Below are 21954 nucleotides of genomic sequence, written 5' to 3' on the forward strand. Positions count from 1 at the left end.
GCTGTATTTAGTGGGATGGGTCCATGGTGAGTGGTGTGCTATTGTGTGATTAAATTAATGTTATCATGGAAAATGTAGGTGTGTATGTGAAAGCTTTCATTGGCTGCTGTGTTTGCAGTACAGAAAAGACAAGCATATTCCTCACCTCCTGCCTTGACATGAAATACTTTCATAAGAAGCAGGCTCAGCGGTGCCATGATTTGGTTAACTTCAGGTCTCTGCCTCTCCTGTGAGGTGGCTCCTCCCAGTTGAGGTCTTGTGGCCAGCATCACCTTCAGGCTCTCAGAACTAAGGAGTTGGTAACACTTTCTCAGCTGCTCCGCTCACACGAGAGGCGTGAGGCTGTGGACAACACGTTCTTTCTGAGGCCAGATGTCCACACTGCCGGCTGCTTCAGACAAAGGAGTCCCTCGAGTGCCTGTGGCCAAAACAAACTTGCGCCCCCATCCTGCAGCAAGCTGTGAGTAAGGACACCCTAGAGGATGGACTGCACTTTCAGTGCCATGCCAGTACAACAATGACAAAACTCAGGAGAGCTGATAGTTTTCACTGGGGAAATCTAAATCTAAAACCACAAACACGGGGCAATCACATGCAATGTGTTTGCAAGCTCTTTAAATTAATTTTAAATGTGTATTAAAACAAACAGCTCTGTAATTGTAATGTTAAAAAAGAATAAGGGGATTTATATACAAATATTTTTTCCCTTACATGCAATTGGGAGTTCCAGAGTAGCAAAAAGTAAACAAAGTACTTTTGCTTCTGAGAAAGGTGGTAACCGCAGGTGTGCGGTTCCTGCGCGACACTTAACTGTGCACAAGTTTCTGTTTCGGCGCTGACCAAGAGTATGCAGTGAGCTGTACCTTGTGTACCTCTTGGAAGTCCCAGGTTTAGTTTGATGTTTCTTGAACTGTACCTGGTTGTGGGTGATGTTTTGTGAAACAGAGGCCTACACAGCTGCTTTCATTGCTGTTCCTGTTTTATAGGCACTGGCGCTGCGATTTTCCATGTGATAAATATTTTATGTGAAATTGTTTTTAGAGTTGCTGCCCACCTGGATATTTTGAGTGTGTTCACAGTTGCACTCCTTTGTGTCTATGTTGTGTGTGTTTTCATGCGCCGTCTCTGGTGTGTAAGGAATGTTCTGGAGCTGCCCCTGCTCTCAGTGAGGGGATCGGTTGCTCCTGTCAGTGGGGTATCCCTGTTATGCGCATAAAGGCGCTTCGATGTACTAATCTCACCATTACTGGTGAATTGAATCTCACTGTCGAAGGTGCAGGCCGCCTCAGCCTCGACGTCAGTGGCCGAGTTTGAAGCTCCGAGTGCAGACCCTGACCCGGTTCCCAAGGACCGAGGGGATCGAGGGTGCGCGAGATAAGGTCGCGCCAATAACCGAACATGTGATTAAAAGACTGAAACCCTCAGCAGAAGGGTGCTGGTGACAAAGCCCAGGATCGCGCACCCCTGGAAAGCTCTCACAAGAAAATGTAGACAGTGCAACTAAATTGTTATAATGGGAAACATTGAGACAGCGCAGAATGTGCCTCTTGCACTTTTCTCGATAGTTAGATCCCTCTCGTAACTTTATAAAACACCTTGTAATTATTATTATTATTACCTGTGTGGTGCCTGCTGGTTGTGTTATTAATGCTTGTTCTGCTTCTGCATGTGCTCTTGATGTTCCTTGAAGGAGAACACTGCTCTGGTGCTGCCATTGCCATTGCAGCCTCATGCAAGTGTAAAAGTGAGCGCTATGGTCTCTCTTCTATTTTCATCTCAGCAGCACTCAGGAGAAATTGTGCGGATCGTTCATCTGTTTGCTTATGATCGCCCATTTAAAGCATGTAGAAACTATGGACCTGATTCACAAATGGCCTCTGCACTCGTGGCGGAGGCCCCGCAGCCATGGGGGAGTTTCTGCACTCGTGGCGGAGGCCCCGCAGTCATGGGGGAGTTTCTGCACTCGTGGCGGAGGCCCCGCAGTCATGGGGGAGTTTCTGCACTCGTGGCGGAGGCCCCGCAGTCATGGGGGAGTTTCTGCACTCGTGGCGGAGGCCCCGCAGTCATGGGGGAGTTTCTGCACTCGTGGTGGAGGCCCCGCAGTCATGGGGGAGTTTCTGCACTCGTGGTGGAGGCCCCGCAGTCATGGGGGAGTTTCTGCACTTGTGGTGGAGGCACCGCAGTCATGGGGGAGTTTCTGCACTCGTGGCGGAGGCCCCGCAGTCATGGGGGAGTTTCTGCACTCGTGGCAGAGGCCCCGCAGTCATGGGGGAGTTTCTGCACTTGTGGTGGAGGCACCGCAGTCATGGGGAAGTTTCTGCACTCGTGGCAGAGGCACCACAGTCATGGGGGAGTTTCTGCACTCGTGGCAGAGGCACCACAGTCATGGGGGAGTTTCTGCACTCGTGGCGGAGGCCCCGCAGTCATGGGGAAGTTTCTGCACTCGTGGCAGAGGCACCACAGTCATGGGGTAGTTTCTGCACTCGTGGCGGAGGCCCCGCAGTCATGGGGAATTTTCTGCACTCGTGGCAGAGGCACCACAGTCATGGGGGAGTTTCTGCAATCATGGCGGAGGCACCACAGTCATGGGGGAGTTTCTGCACTCGTGGCGGAGGCACCGTAGTCATGGGGGAGTTTCTGCACTCGTGGCGGAGGCCCCGCAGTCTTGGGGAGTCTCTGCACTCATGGCGGAGGCCTTGCAGTCCTGGGGGAGTTTCTGCACTTGTGGCGGAGGCCCCGCAGTCATGGGGGAGTTTCTGCACTCGTGGCGGAGGCACTGCAGTCATGGGGGAATTTCTGCACTTGTGGCGGAGGCACCACAGTCATGGGAGAGTTTGTGCACTCGTGGTGGAGGCCCCGCAGTCTTGGGGAGTCTCTGCACTCATGGCGGAGGCCCTGCAGTCCTGGGGGAGTTTCTGCACTCGTGGCGGAGGTCCTGCAGTTGTGGGGGAGTGTCCGCACTCAGGGCAGAATCTTCCCATTGAGAATTCTCATTGTGGAGATTCTACCCCGAATGCAGAGACACCCCCACAACATCGGGGACTCCTCCGTGGGTCTGGCAGCCCATAGTGAATCACGTCTCAAGTGTTGAATAGCCTGAAGCTCTGCCATGAGAATCACCTTTGTGGCAGAGGTAATGGTGCGCAAAAGACTAGAGGGCCGAACAAAGCAGGGTGGCTTCTACAATGCCATTCTCGCTGGTGTCATTTCTTTGTAGGATCACCATGGAAAGAATGGCCGTCCCAGAAAGAAAGGCTATCGATATGGCCCAGACACACTGGTCAAACCCTCCCTGCACATGGCAGACATTAGTTGTTTTAATTTATGAAGAGAGACCCTCACCCCCACATTGACAGGTCTCTTAACCAACATAGCATGGCATAGAAAACATGTTTTAATGGATACTTTTTCCTCCAAAGCATCTCATGCCATGTATGTGGGAGCTACTTTGGTGGAAAAACTTTGTCAAGGCTCTAAATGTTCACAGGGTCAGAAAGGCCTATAGGGCAATCAGGCAGTTCCCAACGGGCTAGTCTGAGAGGTCTGCCCATAGGCTGGTTTTAGGATTGTTTGAGTGCCTGTTTTGTGGTCTGCTAGGCGGCATTTACTATTGAATTCCCTGATATTTAAACAAACATTGCTACATCAAGCTCAAATCCATGTAGTCTTAAATACCTTGCAATACATTTCTACTATACAACATGTCTTTACAAGTTCAAAACTTCCCCAATTTGTAAACATGCATTACTTTTTTAGCTTTCTAGTTCACTAACAAGGGCAAATTTTACTTCGGTGCCCGGGCCAAATTTTGATCCCAGTCGGACTGAGATTATTTATCGGTTTTTAGGGCCAATATGGACTGTGCATGATGACTGAGAAAGATAAATAAAAAAAGAAGCAAAATAAGAGAGAGGGCTATAGATGAACAATCAAGAGGAGATAAAGAACACGTGGTATTAAAAGAAGGAGGAGAAAAAAGTCAAGTTACAGGGAAACTAAAACGGAAAGAATATATAGGATAAGTTGAACCTGAAGAAGAAAAAGCAAAGTAGAAGTTGGAAATAATGTGACAGTGAGCAAAAATAGAAAATGATGAAGAGGCAGAAAAATAACTGATGGGGAAAAAAAGAAAGAAAGAAAAATAGAAAAGTGTGAAATGAACAAATAGAAGGACATTAAAAGGGAATAGAATATTAATAAATGAAATATCAAGTAAAAGAAATGGAAAAACATGAATAAACATTAAGAGGCAGAGAGAACAAAGGGCGTGGAGGACATTGAAAGGAACAGAAAGGACCGAGAGATTGAATAAGAGAAAGGGCTTTGATATGAAGTCTGAAACAGGGAAGCAAAGAGAGAACAGGGCACAAACAGTGAAGGGGTGAGGTGATTGAACCTATTCAGTGCACAAATCAGTAGGAATAGGGAGCAGGGACATAATAGGATGGATTGAGACATGGCATGGGAAAAATATATGGCAGAATAATGGTGGAGATATGAGGCATGAGAAAAGAGAGGAGTGAATGAAGAACACGACTCAGTAGAACAGAAAATGGTTAAGCTAGAGGAGGAATTAAAAAGGACATTTTATAGTGATTATTGAGAGAGATAGACAGAAACTGAAATGTGATGGACTAAGATGGACTGAGATAGAAGTGAGAGAATTTGGAAGAATCAGAAGTCAGCGAATATAAGAGAAAATCGTGAAAGTAGAATGCAAACTGGAGAAACTATGCAGAGAAAAGAAGGTCAAAATAATAGAGTTTTATAGTTGGAGGTTAGAATGACACTGTACAGTTAAGGGGAGCGAATGAGAAGGACAAAGCGTGAGGGCAGAGGAAAACTAAAGCGATGTAGATCATATTGAAGGTGCAGGTGAAGGGTTAAAAACAGGATGGGACACAGCCGAAAGATGAAGGTGTGCAGATTGCAGGAAAATATCTGTGAATAAGATATTTGAGGTGGATGGGAAACTGGAAGAGATAGAAGTGGATGACAGGTGTGAAAAAATAATAGTGATGAATTGGTAGTAAGAGAAAAACTTTAGGAGATGGGAAAATAATGAAAGGGCTGGGTGATCCCGAGTTGCTGCAGTGCTGAGGTGGTGCTCCGTTGGTGCCGAGGTGGAGCTGTACCGTTGCCAAAGTCGGGCTGCACTGTTGCTGAGGTGGTCCGCTAATGAGGAGTGGTGCTGTGCTGAGTAGGAGAGTGAAGAGAGAAGCAGAGTGAGGCACAAGAAAGGAGAGTGAGGAGAAGAGCAGCGTGAGGCACAAGGAAGGAGAGTGAGAAGAGCAGCGTGAGGCACAAGGAAGGAGAGTGGTGAGAAGAGCAGCGTGAGACACAAGGAAGGAGAGTGAGCAGAGCAGCATGAGGCACAAGGAAGGAGAGTGAGGAGAAGAGCAGCGTGAGGCACAAGGAAGGATAGTGAGAAGAGCAGCATGAGGCACAAGGAAGGAGAGTGAGGAGAAGAGCAGCATGAGGCACAAGGAAGGAGAGTGAGAAGAGCAGCGTGAGGCACAAGGAAGGAGAGTGAGGAGAAGAGCAGCATGAGGCACAAGGAAGGAGAGTGAGCAGAGCAGCATGAGGCACAAGAAAGGCGAGTGAGGAGAAGAGCAGCCAGAGGCAGAAGAAAGGAGAGTGAGGAGAAAAGCAGTAATGAAGAGGACTTTAGTTGTGATGATTTATAATCAGAGCTCGGTTTTGAGCACTAGGCATCTATTCACCTCTTAACAACAGGGGCACACATCCTAAAAATATACATATGATATCACGACGGGTGTGCATGCCTCACAGGCACTGAGACCTTATGCTGCCAACAAGTCCACAGATGCTGAAATGTTGAAAATGAAATATGGTGCAGAATGCTTCAATTTCAAAAAGTGGCAAAGGAAATTTCCGCTTGATTCCTTGGAATCCTTAGGAAACTTGAAGCACTGATTCTGTAAAGCTGTCCGAATCCTGTATGGAAAAGGTATGAGTCAGATGGGAACAGATGTACAGGCTGAGTCTGTGGGGGATGGGAGCAAGAGGCAGCCAGGAATCCCAGGCACCGTTGTTCCCCCAAGCCAGCCTCTGAAGTGGGAGAAAGGACCCTGCGGCTAGAGAGTTGGTGTGGACATTCCTCAGGCTATGATCGTACTATCAGTCAAGGAGTCCATGGGTGCGCTTCCTGAGCTGTGAAGCCTTGCTTCAGGGAGCTAGGTTTGTGAGGAGGTCGCCTTTTTGGCTCAACAATGCTGGTTGCCGGTGATGGCGTAGGTGTACCTTCCTGAAAACAGTCCTTATCGCTCCCAGCTCACTCCAGTTCCCCATAAACAACTATACACTCAAACCCATCAACGTACAGTATCAACACAGCATTGCCACTTAAACTAGCGAGCGTGCTCATTTTACTCTTATGTACCTTGTAGAATTCCACTGCGCCACAAAATAAATACAATACAACTGTAGTAAGTGACAATGACGGCAAGGTATAATGATCAGAATGGCCAGTTACTCTGCTGCCAGGAGTGTCTAGCGTTTTTCATTGCACCAACAAAACAAGAATATTACCACAACCTTGTTGAAGTTAGGTGAGGAATATGCCAAAACAAGAAAGGCGAGAAAAATATCCCCAAAGGGCACAGGCTACACAGTCCAACGCCCTGGGGATGGTAAAGGCTGCTCCCCAGCCTCGAAGGCGCACGCTGTGGAGCAGAACTGGGCGTCACATCATTATCATGGTGCATCAGGCCTGCCTGTGGCCTCTGAGTGGCACAAGATTAGGGGGAGGGAGATCTGGCCAAAGGGGATAGGGAGGGGCCAATCGCTGGAAACCTGGGACGGAGCGACTGTACATCGAACTCAGAGTGACTGTTCCACCATAACCACTTTAATGGCTCTCCGGCTGTGCAACCGTGCAAACCACGGGTATCAACGAATGGCTAACGTATAAAGCGTCCACGGCACCTAGCTTGGAAACATGACTCCCTGTCACAGGAGCATGCCTCCGGGCTAAGGAAGTGCTTTCAATGAAAATACTCCCATCCCAGAGTACCTGACAGCAACCAAGAAATGGCAGTACTCTCCCATTTACGAAGTATTACTTCAAAGCAAAGGCGTGCAGTTACTCTGCCTTGAAAATAACAACTGTAGGTTCTCAGTACCCGAGAGTACCTGCCCATTTAAAGCCAAGGCTGCAGGTGTTATATGGTGGGTAATAGAATTAACAGGCTTCCTGCCATGTTCTAGTCATGCAAGTTTCAGACACTGTCCAGGCATGTTACTGTAATTTCCCCTACGGACGTCACAAAGTCTTTATCCTCCACCGCAGTGGTCTCAGGCTTTCCACGCTGCAGGCATTCATACCTCTTCGGAACCCAGTCCCAGGTGCCCCAGGGTTTAACGCCCTCCTTCCAAGACACTTCCCGGTGCGAGCTACTTTGTCCCGACTCGCCCACCCACTGGGAAAGCAGGTGCGCAACACTAGTATGAACAGAGACTCCTAATCTGACTCTGGACAAAGGCACAGCACTCACCCAATGTCTGTTCCATTCATGTGAGGCTGATCTACTCCCAGCTCCGCTGTTCGTTCTCCGGCCGCTTGTGGAAATGAGCCTTTTTAGGGGCTCACCGGTGCAGGGGTTCACCCATATCTGTCCACGGGTCCTTAGACCAACAAAATAGCGATTGTATGGAAGCTGGAATTCAAAATAACAAGTTTATTCACTCATGAGTGAGACCACGTCCATACAACACCCTCAAGTGTTCCAGGTGGTAGTGGCTTGAATATACAGACCATGGGCCTTTTATACTGAGTTTTCTGCACTGGTAAGCATGTAGTTACAAATAGAAGGTACAGGCCTACACAAGAATAACTACCCACAAACATGGTCAAATGGGAAATCACTTAGACAGCAAAGTGGGAGGGGAGACAGAACTGCTTACATCAATAGGATATGATAGACAGTTACATTCTCAAACCGGTGCATTCTAGCAGCTACAGGCCTTTCTGAGCTCATACATTGCTTGAGCTTAGAATAGAAGGAGTTAACTAAAGCTGATGACTCAGGCAGAATAGAAAGGCAAGCAACAGTGAAGACGGAAGAATCACGTGGCTAACAAAATGGATGCCACAACCAAGATGGCTTCAGCTCATGCTAACAGCAATTATTTTCGATTTCCACATGCTCACAGCCAGGATTTCCAGTCAGGCTGCGACACCCACAGGCAACTCCAAGCCTCTTTGGTCGATGGGTTGCTAGGTAACCAACAACAGCGGCTTGTATTGGTGTAAGGCTACTGGTCTCGAGCACACCTATCACGGGGCAGCCATGGACTCGGTGCCTTTGACAAGTGCCCCACCGTGCTGCCGTAATGTACTGTCCCCCGAGCCCAAGCACTGGTGCTGTCACTTCAAACAGGGTGCCTGGATGGGGGTAAGATGGAAGGGGGAGGGTAGGCTGTTGGGATGATAATGAAATCACGGCTGTGCATGCACCGCACCTTGGCTGCTGGGTGCTCATTTGCGGCTGTGCCCCTTAAGGGGGTTCGAAAGTGCAGAACGCAGTAAATCATTTTGTGTAATCACACACACACACACCGGTGACAGTAGAGTAAATTAGCACTCGTATCCTTAAGCACAGTGCATCTCCCCACAAGCGCAGCCATGCTAATTAAAAACAGATGGCCCCTGCGCGTTGTTGCTGGCTGCAGAGAGCAAAACGCTCTGGGAGTAAACATTCCCCAAGAAGCTGGGACATCCACACGCCTTTGGCCAATTGCATACTAAAGCCAGACGCAAAGGCCAATCGCATGTGAGCACCACACGCACAAGCTTCTACAAAAGTTGGAGAAAGCTGAAGTGATTCCAAGAGGTCGATTCCTAGGGCAGCGCATGCACGCTGCGCTAGGCTCGACCTAAAAATAAAAGAAAACCAATGTAATGCCGAATCGAGCAGCCAGGGCCAAGTTCAGGTAAACAACCCCCCCAAACTTCCCGACAGCCAGGATGGCCAGCCAGAGTCCGAGGGGAAGAGGAAATACAGATTCAGGGCTCCATATGTCAAGAGGCGCATCACTGGGAAAAACCAGGGATGCATCTCTTTTCATAGCGCTTCCACTGCAACACCATGGCAGCCGAAGCCTGGCAGCTTGGACAGAACCAAGCCTGTAGGCCTCACTGGGCCTCCGTCTAGGACCCCGAGTGGGAGGTGGAGGTGCTGTGGAGTTGCTGCAGCCTGACGGTGTAGGCGGGCTGCAATGGAAGAAAGCCTTTAGGACGTGGCGGTAGACATTGAGGCATAGTCAATCACCCTTATCTGGTGGTGAAGTCTGGCAGGTCACATGGAGACACGTTGCTGACCTGTGTGAGAAGACAGTCTGGCCCCCCTTGGAGCTGTGATTGGTAGAGGCCCTTCTGTGCACCAAAGTAGGACTGCATCTCAAAACACGAGCCACCACTACACCGGGGTGCACGGAGGAGATTGCCAATGGTGGGCCACGCCTCTCTGCACCAACAGGCCGGAGGATGTAGTGCTGCCTGGACGCTGTGGAAGGTAAGGCCCCTTAGCTGCGCCAAAGTTGTGTGGTGGGAGTGCTGCAACCTCATGCCTAAGTGGGCCCTGTTGCATCACCTGCATCGGGCGGTTCACCAGCGGACTTGGCAACGACTGCTGTACCTAGGCTTGTGAAACCCCACATGGCTGAGGCTCCTGCTGGCTGAGTCACAGATTATGGAAGGTGGGACGGGCAGCGGAGGAGTCCTTGGTGTCGTGTTGGGCGCAGGTCTAGCACTGGTCTGTGGTGCACACTGTTCCCTGAACAATCCCTGCACTGCAGAGGACCCACATTGCAGATGACACCGCACAAGACTGGTGAGAGACTGCACTAACTGGCTCCAGTTGCTCAGATCGGCCATTGTTGGCAGCAGTTGCCAGGGAACCAGGGGCTGGTTTAGGCTCTTGGGTGTAAGGGGGACTATCCCTTAGCGGTCTTTCTCTTCCCACAGCTCAGAGCTGTCTGCTAGCTGCTGCTGCTGTCCCCATAAGCTGCTGCTGGTTCCTCTGACCCGGTGATCAGGTGTCCGAGGCCCTCCACCCCAGCAGGCTCCAGCCTGCGCCTCATTGTTGATGGTCCAGTGGTAGAGCTTCACTGCTCTGTTGCTTGACTGACTCTCCTGTCCCTCTTTTCTGCTGTTCCTGTCCCTCATTCTGCTCTTCTCTGTTGCTTTCTACCTTTGGCTTTGTATTTTTTTCTTTGCCTTGTTTGTTTTTGTCTTTCCTGTGCTTTTGTACAGTTTCTTTTTCCCTGTCCTGTCATTGACGCTGCAATTCCCCGCAGCCCCACCCCCTCCCCACCCTCTCCAGTGTCCTTTCCCGCATTTCCCACCTTCCAGCTGTTCAGCCCCCCTGCAGCACTACTTATTGCTGGCCGCTGTGCGACCATGAGCAGCGGGTGTGCCACTGGTTCACCGCATGGGCGCCAAAGGCAAGCCCGTCTGCAATGTCCGTGTATCGACTGTGTCCAGTGCAAGTGACCCTGCCTCTCAGACACTCTACCCCTATGACGCCAGCACCCTCCTTGCCCACAACCCTGGACACCACTCCACCTGCCATCTAGCATCACTGAATAATACCCTTTCACTCTTTGCCTGCTAAAATTGAAAACACAACTTCTGCCACTTCAACATATTAACATCCTGGCAGATGAAGGGTGAAACCCGGAAACCGATCCTAGGATGTTTTTTTCCAGTCCAGGGAGGACCTGGCCTGGCAGTTCAGGCTGCACTGTTCTTATTGGGCACAGGGTTAAGACTGATTTGCATATGGCCAGGTGTAAACTGGAGTGGCATGGTGAGCAAAAGAAAGATGGATTTAAGGTAGATCTCTTGACTGAGGTGAATGTAAGACATTGTTCTGCTTTCTGTCCATCAATGGTTCTTTTTGTATTTGTCACCCCGAGTGGGATGGGTTTGCCCAGACATGGGTCCCGTGCTCTCCATGGCACTGGAGTCAAGCTATCCTGGCTGATGGGGGGTGAAACCCCGAAACCAGTTCCAGGATGCTTGTTTCCAGTCCAGGAAGGACCTGGCCTGGCAGTTCTGGCTGGACTGTTCCCATTGGGAACAGGGTCAAGACTGATTTGCATATGGCTGGGTTCAAACTGGAATAGCATGTCGAGCAGAAAAACGATAGATTTAGTCCCAGATCTCTGTACTGGGGTGAATGTAAGACATTGTTCTGAATTCTGTCCATCAATTGTTCTTTTTGTATTTGTCACCCCGAGTGAGACAGGTATGCCAGGATGTGGGTTCCGTGCTCACCATGCCACTGGAGTCAAGCTATCCTGGATGATGAGGGGTGAAACCCCGAAACCGGTCCTAGGATGCTTGTTTCCAGTCCAGGGAAGACCTGACCTGGCAGTTCGGGCTGGACTGTTCCCATTGGGCACAGGGTCAAGACTGATTTGCATATGGCTGGGTTCAAACTGGAATGGCATTGGGAGCAAAGCAATGGATTTAGGCCAAGATGTCTGTTATGGGGATGAAGGTTAGACGTTGCTCTGCATTCTATCCATCAATTGTTCTTTTTGTATTTGTCACCCCAAGTGCGACAGGTATGCCCAGACGTGATTCCAGTGCTCTCCATGCCACTGGAGTCAAGCTATCCTGGCTGATGAGGGATGAAACCCCGAAACCCATCCTAGGATGATTGCTGGACTGTTCCCATTGGGCACAGGGTCAAGACTGATTTGCATATGGCTAGGGTCAAACTGGAATGGCATGGGGAGCAAAAAAACAATGGATTTAGGCCCAGATCTCTGTACTGGGGTGAATGTAAGACATTGTTCTAAATTCTGTCCATCTATTGTTCTTTTTGTACTTGTCACCCCGAGTGGAACAGGTATGCCCGGACGTGGGTCCTGTGCTCTCCATGCAACTGGAGTCAATCTATCCTGGCTGATGAGGGGTTAAACCCCAAAACCGGTCCTAGTATGCTTGTTTCCAGTCCAGGGAGGACCTGTCATGGCAGTTCGAACTGGACTGTTTCCATTGGGCAAAGGGTCAAGACTGATTTGCATATGGCTGGGTTCAAACTGGAATGGCATTGGGAGCAAAAACGATGGATATAGGCCCAGATCTCTGTTATGGGTATGAATGTTAGACATTGTTCTGCATTCTGTCCATCAATAGTTCTTTTTGTATTTGTCACCCCGAGTGGGATGGGTATGCCCAGACGTGGGTCCTGTGCTCTCTATGCCACTGGAGTCAAGCTATCCTGGCTGATGAGGGATGAAACCCCGAAACCCATTATAGGATGATTCTTTCCAGTCCAGGGAGGACCCGGCCTGGCAGTTCGGACTGGACTGTTTTCATTGGGCACAGGGTCAAGACTAATTTGCTTATGGCTGGGTTAAAACTAGAATGCCATGGGGAACAAAAAAAACAATGGATTTAGGCCCAGATCTCTGTACTGGGGTGAATGTAAGACATTGATCTGAATTATGTCCATCAATTGTTCTTTTTGTATTTGTCACCCCAAGTGGGACGGGTATGCCCAGACGTGGGTCCTGTGCTCTCTATGCCACTGGAGTCAAGCTATCCTGGCTGATGAGGGATGAAACCCCAAAACCCATCCTAGGATGATTGTTTCCAGTCCAGGGAGGCCCTGGCCTTGCGGTTCGGGCTGGACTGTTACCATTGGGCACAGGGTCAAGGCAGATTTGCATTCGACTGGGTTCAAACTGGAATGGCATGGGTAGTAAAAAACTATGGATTTAGGCCCAGACCTCTGTACTGGGTTGAATGTAAGACATTGTTGTGCATTCTGTCCATCTATTGTTCTTTATGTATAGGGATAGGCTGGTACCATGCTTGCGACACAACTGCAGCAATGCGTGACTTTAGCACTGAGAGATATGGCAGGATTCCAGCTGTATCTGTCATTGATTGCGACATGGAGAGCCATACAGTGAAGACGGCGCATCCATGGTGTTGCAAGGAGGGTGCAGTTAAAAATGTTGCTGCACTGTTTTGTCGCAGTGATGCAACACTTTTCATGAATGGAGCCCAGGAATGCGCCCTATCTTATTGATAGGGTGTATCCCTGACCTTTTGTTCTGGTGAAGGGCAGCGCAACATAGCTCTTTGCAGTGCTGTCCAGCACCCAAAAATCTTATATGTGGACCCAAGTGTTTGCACCAATTTTAAGACCAGCTATTTTTTGTTCTTAAAAACTGCTTCTAACTGAACTTAGCAGCAGTTTTGGAGGGTTATTGTTGTATGGAGATTTCATTGTAAATATTGCAAAGTGTGGTTAGTAGCAGTTTTTTCACGGGAACGCCTACCTTGGCTCTCATTTTTGTTAAGTAAGTCTAACAGAAGTGGTGATCTTGAAAATTCACATTTACGCTGGTAAATTGTCTCTAACTGGAGTTAGCAGCATTTTTGTAAATACTGAGATAAAATAAAAGCCACAGTAATGTCAAAAAAATGACGCTACGGTGGTGTTAAGTTCTTGTAAATATGCCCCTGATTGGGATGGAAGCAAGAAATGGCACAGACGAAACCTCCTACAAATGTATTAGTGCTGTGAACATGTACTGTGCACGTGAGCAGCACTGCTGAAGAATGGTGTCTTTGAGGTGTATATATGTTGAATCCATTCACCTGCGAAGCCAGGGCCAGCTGCGAGAGCGACATGAACCCCACCACTTCCACCACAGACTGCTGTGAATTGTGGAAGCATGCTGCTGCTAGGCAACAGAATACACCCTGAAACAACACTGGGAACGATCCCTTCACAATAACTTTGACACCAGTGACAAGCTGCAGCAGGGAAACGTGTACTGAGGTTTCTAAAACACTTGCGACCTTGGACAATGAATTCAGGAGGATATGTAAACAAGCATTTACAATGCAACAGGTCTCGCATTTGTAAATTTTAGAGCTATCGTACACTAAAACTACGGACCCAAATCACTCCATTCCAATGCTCGCAAGACTCCAAGATTACATCAGGTGTGATAATGTAATGTTAGCACGTATTTGTTATCTTAGCTCATCCTGCTATCCTTACACACTTGGAATATATTATGACATTTATTCAGAATTAATAAGGGCAGAAGTTACAACTAAAAAAACTGCCTGCAGCACTGAGCCCATATACACTATAAGACGAGCATATTTTCAAATACAAATGCTGAGTTTTAAGCACGACGGCGTGCTTGTCTACAAAATCAGGAATTTTCACGCTCGCTGCTAACATCAGCTGCGATAGTAATTACTACCCAAATCACTCCATTCCAATGCTCGCAAAACTCGCAGATTACATCAGATGTGATAGTATAATGTCAGCACGTAATTGTTATCTCAGCTCATCCTGCTATCCTTACACACTTGGAATATAATGTGTCATTTATTTCAAATTAATAAGGGCACAAGTTACAACTAAAAAAACTGCCTGCAGCACTGAGCCCATATACACTATAAGACAAACATATTTTCAAATACAAATGCTGAGTTTTAAGCACGACGGCGTGCTTGTCTACAAAATCAGAAATTTTCACGCTCGCTGCTAACATCAGCTGCGATAGTAATTACGAGCCAAATCACTCCATTCCAATGCCGCAAAATAAAGACAGCTAAACCCTTCTAGTAAAATAAATACAACGACCTAAATAGCAGTACAACTCTTCCCGAAAAATAAATTAAAACAAAATAAATAGCAGAAATGGACCATCGTACACTAAAACTACGGACCCAAATAACTATATTCCAATGCTCGCAAAACTCGCAGATTACATCAGGTGTGATAGTATAATGTCAGCACGTAATTGTTATCTCAGCTCATCCTGCTATCCATACACACTTGGAATATAATGTGACATTTATTGAGAATTAATAAGGGCAGAAGTTACAACTAAAAAAACTGCCTGCAGCACTGAGCCCATATACACTATAAGACGAGCATATTTTCAAATACAAATGCTGAGTTTTAAGCACGACGGCGTGCTTGCCTACAAAATCATGAATTTTCACGCTCGCTGCTAACATCAGCTGCGATAGTAATTACGACCCAAATCACTCCATTCCAATGCTCGCAAAACTCGCAGATTACATCAGGTGTGATAGTATAATGTCAGCACGTAATTGTTATCTCAGCTCATCCTGCTATCCTTACACACTTGGAATATAATGTGACATTTATTGAGAATTAATAAGGGCAGAAGTTACAACTAAAAAAAATGCCTGCAGCACTGAGCCCATATACACTATAAGACAAGCATAGTTTCAAATACAAATGTTTAGTTTTATGCACGACGGCGTGCTTGTCTACAAAATGATGAATTTTCACGCTCACTGCTAACATCAGCTGCGATAGTATAGTTACAGCACGAAATTGTAACATGAAATCATCCTGCCGTCTTTACATACTTAGAACATGGGATGAGATTCGAGAGGGATTAATAAAGTTAGAGCTTGCAAGTATAAAACACCCGAAAACAGTGAGCCCATGTGGTTACAACAACAAAACAGCACCAAAGGCTAAAGTGATGTTCCTTATAACACAAGCACAGTTGTAAATAAGAAACGTTTGTTTTGGGCAAATGTATACCATTTTACACATCAACACGCTTCACGCTCGCTGCTGATATCAAGTATGATCGTATATTTACGGGACTTCATTCACACATCAAATCATCCTGCTATCCTTACGAAGTCAGTACATGGTGTGCCATTTGTTATATATTCATAAAGGCACAAGGGACAATTATAAAAGAGCCTGAAGCATTGCGCCCATGTACACTATTATTCAAGGGTTTCCTACCCGCATCCACGCTACGCGCACACAGCCACTTCGCAGTGCCCTTCAATTGGGAATAATGTGTGAAAAGGGTAAAAAAATCGGAAGACAGAAAGTCTGGTATGGTGTGAAGTGTCAGCTTGTTTGTGGCAGCTAAAAAACGAAAGAAACCAGGCCAAGATAATTAAGTACATTGAGATGGGCAGTATAGATTGTAATCTCTTCGTTCCCAGCTTCAAAGACATGCAAATGAAGACACAGAGTGATGTGAAAGGTCTTTTCCATTCCAATGCCGCAAAGTGAAGACAGCCAAACTCCCGGGAAAATAAATAAAAATAAGCCCAAAAGCAGAAACGGACCATCGTACACTAAAATTACGACCCAAATCACTCCATTCCAATGCCGCAAAATAAAGACAGCTAAACCCTTCCAGTAAAATAAATACAACGACCTGAATAGCAGTACAACTCTTCCGGAAAAATAAATTAAAACAAAATAAATAGCAGAAACGGACCATCGCACACTAAAACTACGGACCCAAATCACTCCATTCCAATGCTCGCAAGACTCGCAGATTACAGCAGGTGTGATAGTGTAATGTCAGCACGTAATTGTGATCTCAGCTCATCCTGCTATCCTTACACACTTGGAATATAATGTGACATTTATTTCAAATTAATAAGAGCACAAGTTACAACTAAAAAAACTGCCTGCAGCACTGAGCCCATATACACTATAAGACGAGCATATTTTCAAATACAAATGCTGAGTTTTAAGCACGACGGCGTGCTTGCTTACAAAATCAGGAATTTTCACGCTCGCTGCTAACATCAGCTGCGATAGTAATTACGACCCAAATCACTCCATTCCAATGCTCGCAAAACTCCCAGATTACATCAGGTGTGATAGTATAATGTCAGCACGTAATTGTTATCTCAGCTCATCCTGCTATCCTTACACACTTGGAATATAATGTGACATTTATTGAGAATTAATAAGGGCAGAAGTTACAACTAAAAAAACTGCCTGCAGCACTGAGCACATATACACTATAAGACGAGCATATTTTCAAATACAAATGCTGAGTTTTAAGCACGACGGCGTGCTTGTCTACAAAATCACGAATTTTCACGCTCGCTGCTAACATCAGCTGCGATGGTAATTACGACCCAAATCACTCCATTCCAATGCTCGCAAAACTCGCAGATTACATCAGGTGTGATAGTATAATGTCAGCACGTAATTGTTATCTCAGCTCATCCTGCTATCCTTACACACTTGGAATATAATGTGAAATTTATTGAGAATTAATAAGGGCAGAAGTTACAACTAAAAAAAAATGCCTGCAGCACTGAGCCCATATACACTATAAGACAAGCATAGTTTCAAATACAAATGTTTAGTTTTATGCACGACGGCGTGCTTGTCTACAAAATGATGAATTTTCACGCTCACTGCTAACATCAGCTGCGATAGTATAGTTACAGCACGAAATTGTAACATGAAATCATCCTGCCGTCTTTACATACTTAGAACATGGGATGAGATTCGAGAGGGATTGATAAAGTTAGAGCTTGCAAGTATAAAACACCCGAAAACAGTGAGCCCATGTGGTTACAACAACAAAACAGCACCAAAGGCTAAAGTGATGTTCCTTATAACACAAGCACAGTTGTAAATAAGAAACGTTTGTTTTGGGCAAATGTATACCATTTTACACATCAACACGCTTCACGCTCGCTGCTGATATCAAGTATGATCGTATATTTACGGGACTTCATTCACACATCAAATCATCCTGCTATCCTTACGAAGTCAGTACATGGTGTGCCATTTGTTATATATTCATAAAGGCACAAGGGACAATTATAAAAGAGCCTGAAGCATTGCGCCCATGTACACTATTATTCAAGGGTTTCCTACCCGCATCCACGCTACGCGCACACAGCCACTTCGCAGTGCCCTTCAATTGGGAATAATGTGTGAAAAGGGTAAAAAAATCGGAAGACAGAAAGTCTGGTATGGTGTGAAGTGTCAGCTTGTTTGTGGCAGCTAAAAAACGAAAGAAACCAGGCCAAGATAATTAAGTACATTGAGATGGGCAGTATAGATTGTAATCTCTTCGTTCCCAGCTTCAAAGACATGCAAATGAAGACACAGAGTGATGTGAAAGGTCTTTTCCATTCCAATGCCGCAAAGTGAAGACAGCCAAACTCCCGGGAAAATAAATAAAAATAAGCCCAAAAGCAGAAACGGACCATCGTACACTAAAATTACGACCCAAATCACTCCATTCCAATGCCGCAAAATAAAGACAGCTAAACCCTTCCAGTAAAATAAATACAACGACCTGAATAGCAGTACAACTCTTCCGGAAAAATAAATTAAAACAAAATAAATAGCAGAAACGGACCATCGCACACTAAAACTACGGACCCAAATCACTCCATTCCAATGCTCGCAAGACTCGCAGATTACAGCAGGTGTGATAGTGTAATGTCAGCACGTAATTGTGATCTCAGCTCATCCTGCTATCCTTACACACTTGGAATATAATGTGACATTTATTTCAAATTAATAAGAGCACAAGTTACAACTAAAAAAACTGCCTGCAGCACTGAGCCCATATACACTATAAGACGAGCATATTTTCAAATACAAATGCTGAGTTTTAAGCACGACGGCGTGCTTGCTTACAAAATCAGGAATTTTCACGCTCGCTGCTAACATCAGCTGCGATAGTAATTACGACCCAAATCACTCCATTCCAATGCTCGCAAAACTCCCAGATTACATCAGGTGTGATAGTATAATGTCAGCACGTAATTGTTATCTCAGCTCATCCTGCTATCCTTACACACTTGGAATATAATGTGACATTTATTGAGAATTAATAAGGGCAGAAGTTACAACTAAAAAAACTGCCTGCAGCACTGAGCACATATACACTATAAGACGAGCATATTTTCAAATACAAATGCTGAGTTTTAAGCACGACGGCGTGCTTGTCTACAAAATCACGAATTTTCACGCTCGCTGCTAACATCAGCTGCGATGGTAATTACGACCCAAATCACTCCATTCCAATGCTCGCAAAACTCGCAGATTACATCAGGTGTGATAGTATAATGTCAGCACGTAATTGTTATCTCAGCTCATCCTGCTATCCTTACACACTTGGAATATAATGTGAAATTTATTGAGAATTAATAAGGGCAGAAGTTACAACTAAAAAAAAATGCCTGCAGCACTGAGCCCATATACACTATAAGACAAGCATAGTTTCAAATACAAATGTTTAGTTTTATGCACGACGGCGTGCTTGTCTACAAAATGATGAATTTTCACGCTCACTGCTAACATCAGCTGCGATAGTATAGTTACAGCACGAAATTGTAACATGAAATCATCCTGCCGTCTTTACATACTTAGAACATGGGATGAGATTCGAGAGGGATTGATAAAGTTAGAGCTTGCAAGTATAAAACACCCGAAAACAGTGAGCCCATGTGGTTACAACAACAAAACAGCACCAAAGGCTAAAGTGATGTTCCTTATAACACAAGCACAGTTGTAAATAAGAAACGTTTGTTTTGGGCAAATGTATACCATTTTACACATCAACACGCTTCACGCTCGCTGCTGATATCAAGTATGATCGTATATTTACGGGACTTCATTCACACATCAAATCATCCTGCTATCCTTACGAAGTCAGTACATGGTGTGCCATTTGCTATATATTCATAAAGGCACAAGGGACAACCATAAAAGAGCCTGAAGCAGTGCGCCCATGTACACTATTATTCAAGGGTTTCCTACCCGCATCCACGCTACGCGCACACAGCCACTTCGCAGTCCCCTTCAATTGGGAATAATGTGTGAAAAGGGTAAAAAAATCGGAAGACAGAAAGTCTGGTATGGTGTGAAGTGTCAGCTTGTTTGTGACAGCTGAGAACCGAAACCAGGCCAAGATAATTAAGTACATTGAGATGGGCAGTATAGATTATAATCTCTTCGTTCCCAGCTTCAAAGACATGCAAATGAAGACACAGAGTGATGCGAAAGGTCTTTTCCATTCTAATGCCGCAAAGTAAAAACAGCCAAACTCCCGGGAAAATAAATAAAAATAAGCCCAAAAGCAGAAACGGACCATCGTACACTAAAATTACGACCCAAATCACTCCATTCCAATGCCGCAAAATAAAGACAGCTAAACCCTTCCAGTAAAATAAATACAACGACCTGAATAGCAGTACAACTCTTCCGGAAAAATAAATTAAAACAAAATAAATAGCAGAAACGGACCATCGCACACTAAAACTACGGACCCAAATGACTCCATTCCAATGCTCGCAAGACTCGCAGATTACAGCAGGTGTGATAGTGTAATGTCAGCACGTAATTGTGATCTCAGCTCATCCTGCTATCCTTACACGCTTGGAATATAATGTGTCATTTATTTCAAATTAATAAGAGCACAAGTTACAACTAAAGAAACTGCCTGCAGCATTGAGCCCATATACACTATAAGACGAGCATATTTTCAAATACAAATGCTGAGTTTTAAGCACGACGGCGTGCTTGTCTACAAAATCAGGAATTTTCACGCTCGCTGCTAACATCAGCTGCGATAGTAATTACTACCCAAATCACTCCATTCCAATGCTCGCAAAACTCGCAGATTACATCAGATGTGATAGTATAATGTCAGCACGTAATTGTTATCTCAGCTCATCCTGCTATCCTTACACACTTGGAATATAATGTGTCATTTATTTCAAATTAATAAGGGCAGAAGTTACAACTAAAAAAACTGCCTGCAGCACTGAGCCCATATACACTATAAGACGAGCATATTTTCAAATACAAATGCTGAGTTTTAAGTACGACGGCGTGCTTGTCTACAAAATCAGGAATTTTCACGCTCGCTGCTAACATCAGCTGCGATAGTAATTACGAGCCAAATCACTCCAATCCAATGCCGCAAAATAAAGACAGCTAAACCCTTCTAGTAAAATAAATACAACGACCTAAATAGCAGTACAACTCTTCCGGAAAAATAAATTAAAACAAAATAAATAGCAGAAATGGACCATCGTACACTAAAACTACGGACCCAAATCACTCCATTCCAATGCTCGCAAGACTCCAAGATTACATCAGGTGTGATAATGTAATGTCAGCACGTATTTGTTATCTTAGCTCATCCTGCTATCCTTACACACTTGGAATATAATGTGACATTTAATAAGGGCAGAAGTTACAACTAAAAACACTGCCTGCAGCACTGAGCACATATACACTATAAGATGAGCATATTTTCAAATACAAATGCTGAGTTTTAAGCATGACGGCGTGCTTGTCTACAAAATCAGGAAATTTCACGCTCGCTGCTAACATCAGCTGCAATAGTAATTACGACCCAAATCACTCCATTCCAATGCTCGCAAAACTCCCAGATTACATCAGGTGTGATAGTATAATGTCAGCACGTAATTGTTATCTCAGCTCATCCTGCTATCCTTACACACTTGGAATATAATGTGACATTTATTGAGAATTAATAAGGGCACAAGTTACAACTAAAAAAGCTGCCTGCAGCAGTGAGCCCATATACACTATAAGACGAGCATATTTTCAAATACAAATGCTGAGTTTTAAGCACGACGGCGTGCTTCTCTACAAAATCAGGAATTTTCACGCTCGCTGCTAACATCAGCTGCGATAGTAATTACGAGCCAAATCACTCCATTCCAATGCCGCAAAATGAAGACAGCTAAACCCTTCTAGTAAAATAAATACAACGACCTAAATAGCAGTACAACTCTTCCGAAAAAATAAATTAAAACAAAATAAATAGCAGAAATGGACCATCGTACACTAAAACTACGGACCCAAATCACTCCATTCCAATGCTCGCAAAACTCCAAGATTACATCAGGTGTGATAGTGTAATGTCAGCACGTATTTGTTATCTTAGCTCATCCTGCTATGCTTACACACTTGGAGTATAATGTGACATTTATTCAGAATTAATACGGGCAGAAGTTAGAACTAAAAAAACTGCCTGCAGCACTGAGCCCATATACACTATAAGACGAGCATATTCCCAAATACAAATGCTGAGTTTTAAGCACGACGCCGTGCTTGTCTACAAAATCAGGAA

The 21954-nt window shown here is 45.4% G+C and overlaps 2 protein-coding genes across 2 annotated transcripts in view; both read left to right on the forward strand.

Annotated features, from left to right (window-relative positions):
- Positions 1–337: 337 nt before the first annotated feature.
- LOC146796820 (metalloproteinase inhibitor 4-like) overlaps positions 338–21954 on the forward strand; it is a 129013-nt gene continuing 107396 nt past the window's right edge. Inside the window, exon 1 of the mRNA XM_085629549.1 lies at positions 338–460. The gene's annotated coding sequence lies outside the window, so the exon portion shown is untranslated. The remainder of the gene's footprint in view (positions 461–21954) is intronic.
- LOC146796821 (metalloproteinase inhibitor 4-like) overlaps positions 345–21954 on the forward strand; it is a 334973-nt gene continuing 313363 nt past the window's right edge. The window contains exon 1 of the mRNA XM_085629555.1: positions 345–460. The gene's annotated coding sequence lies outside the window, so the exon portion shown is untranslated. The remainder of the gene's footprint in view (positions 461–21954) is intronic.

Source organism: Triturus cristatus, chromosome 10 (assembly GCF_964204655.1).
Source record: "Triturus cristatus chromosome 10, aTriCri1.1, whole genome shotgun sequence".
Classification (NCBI taxonomy): domain Eukaryota; kingdom Metazoa; phylum Chordata; class Amphibia; order Caudata; family Salamandridae; genus Triturus; species Triturus cristatus.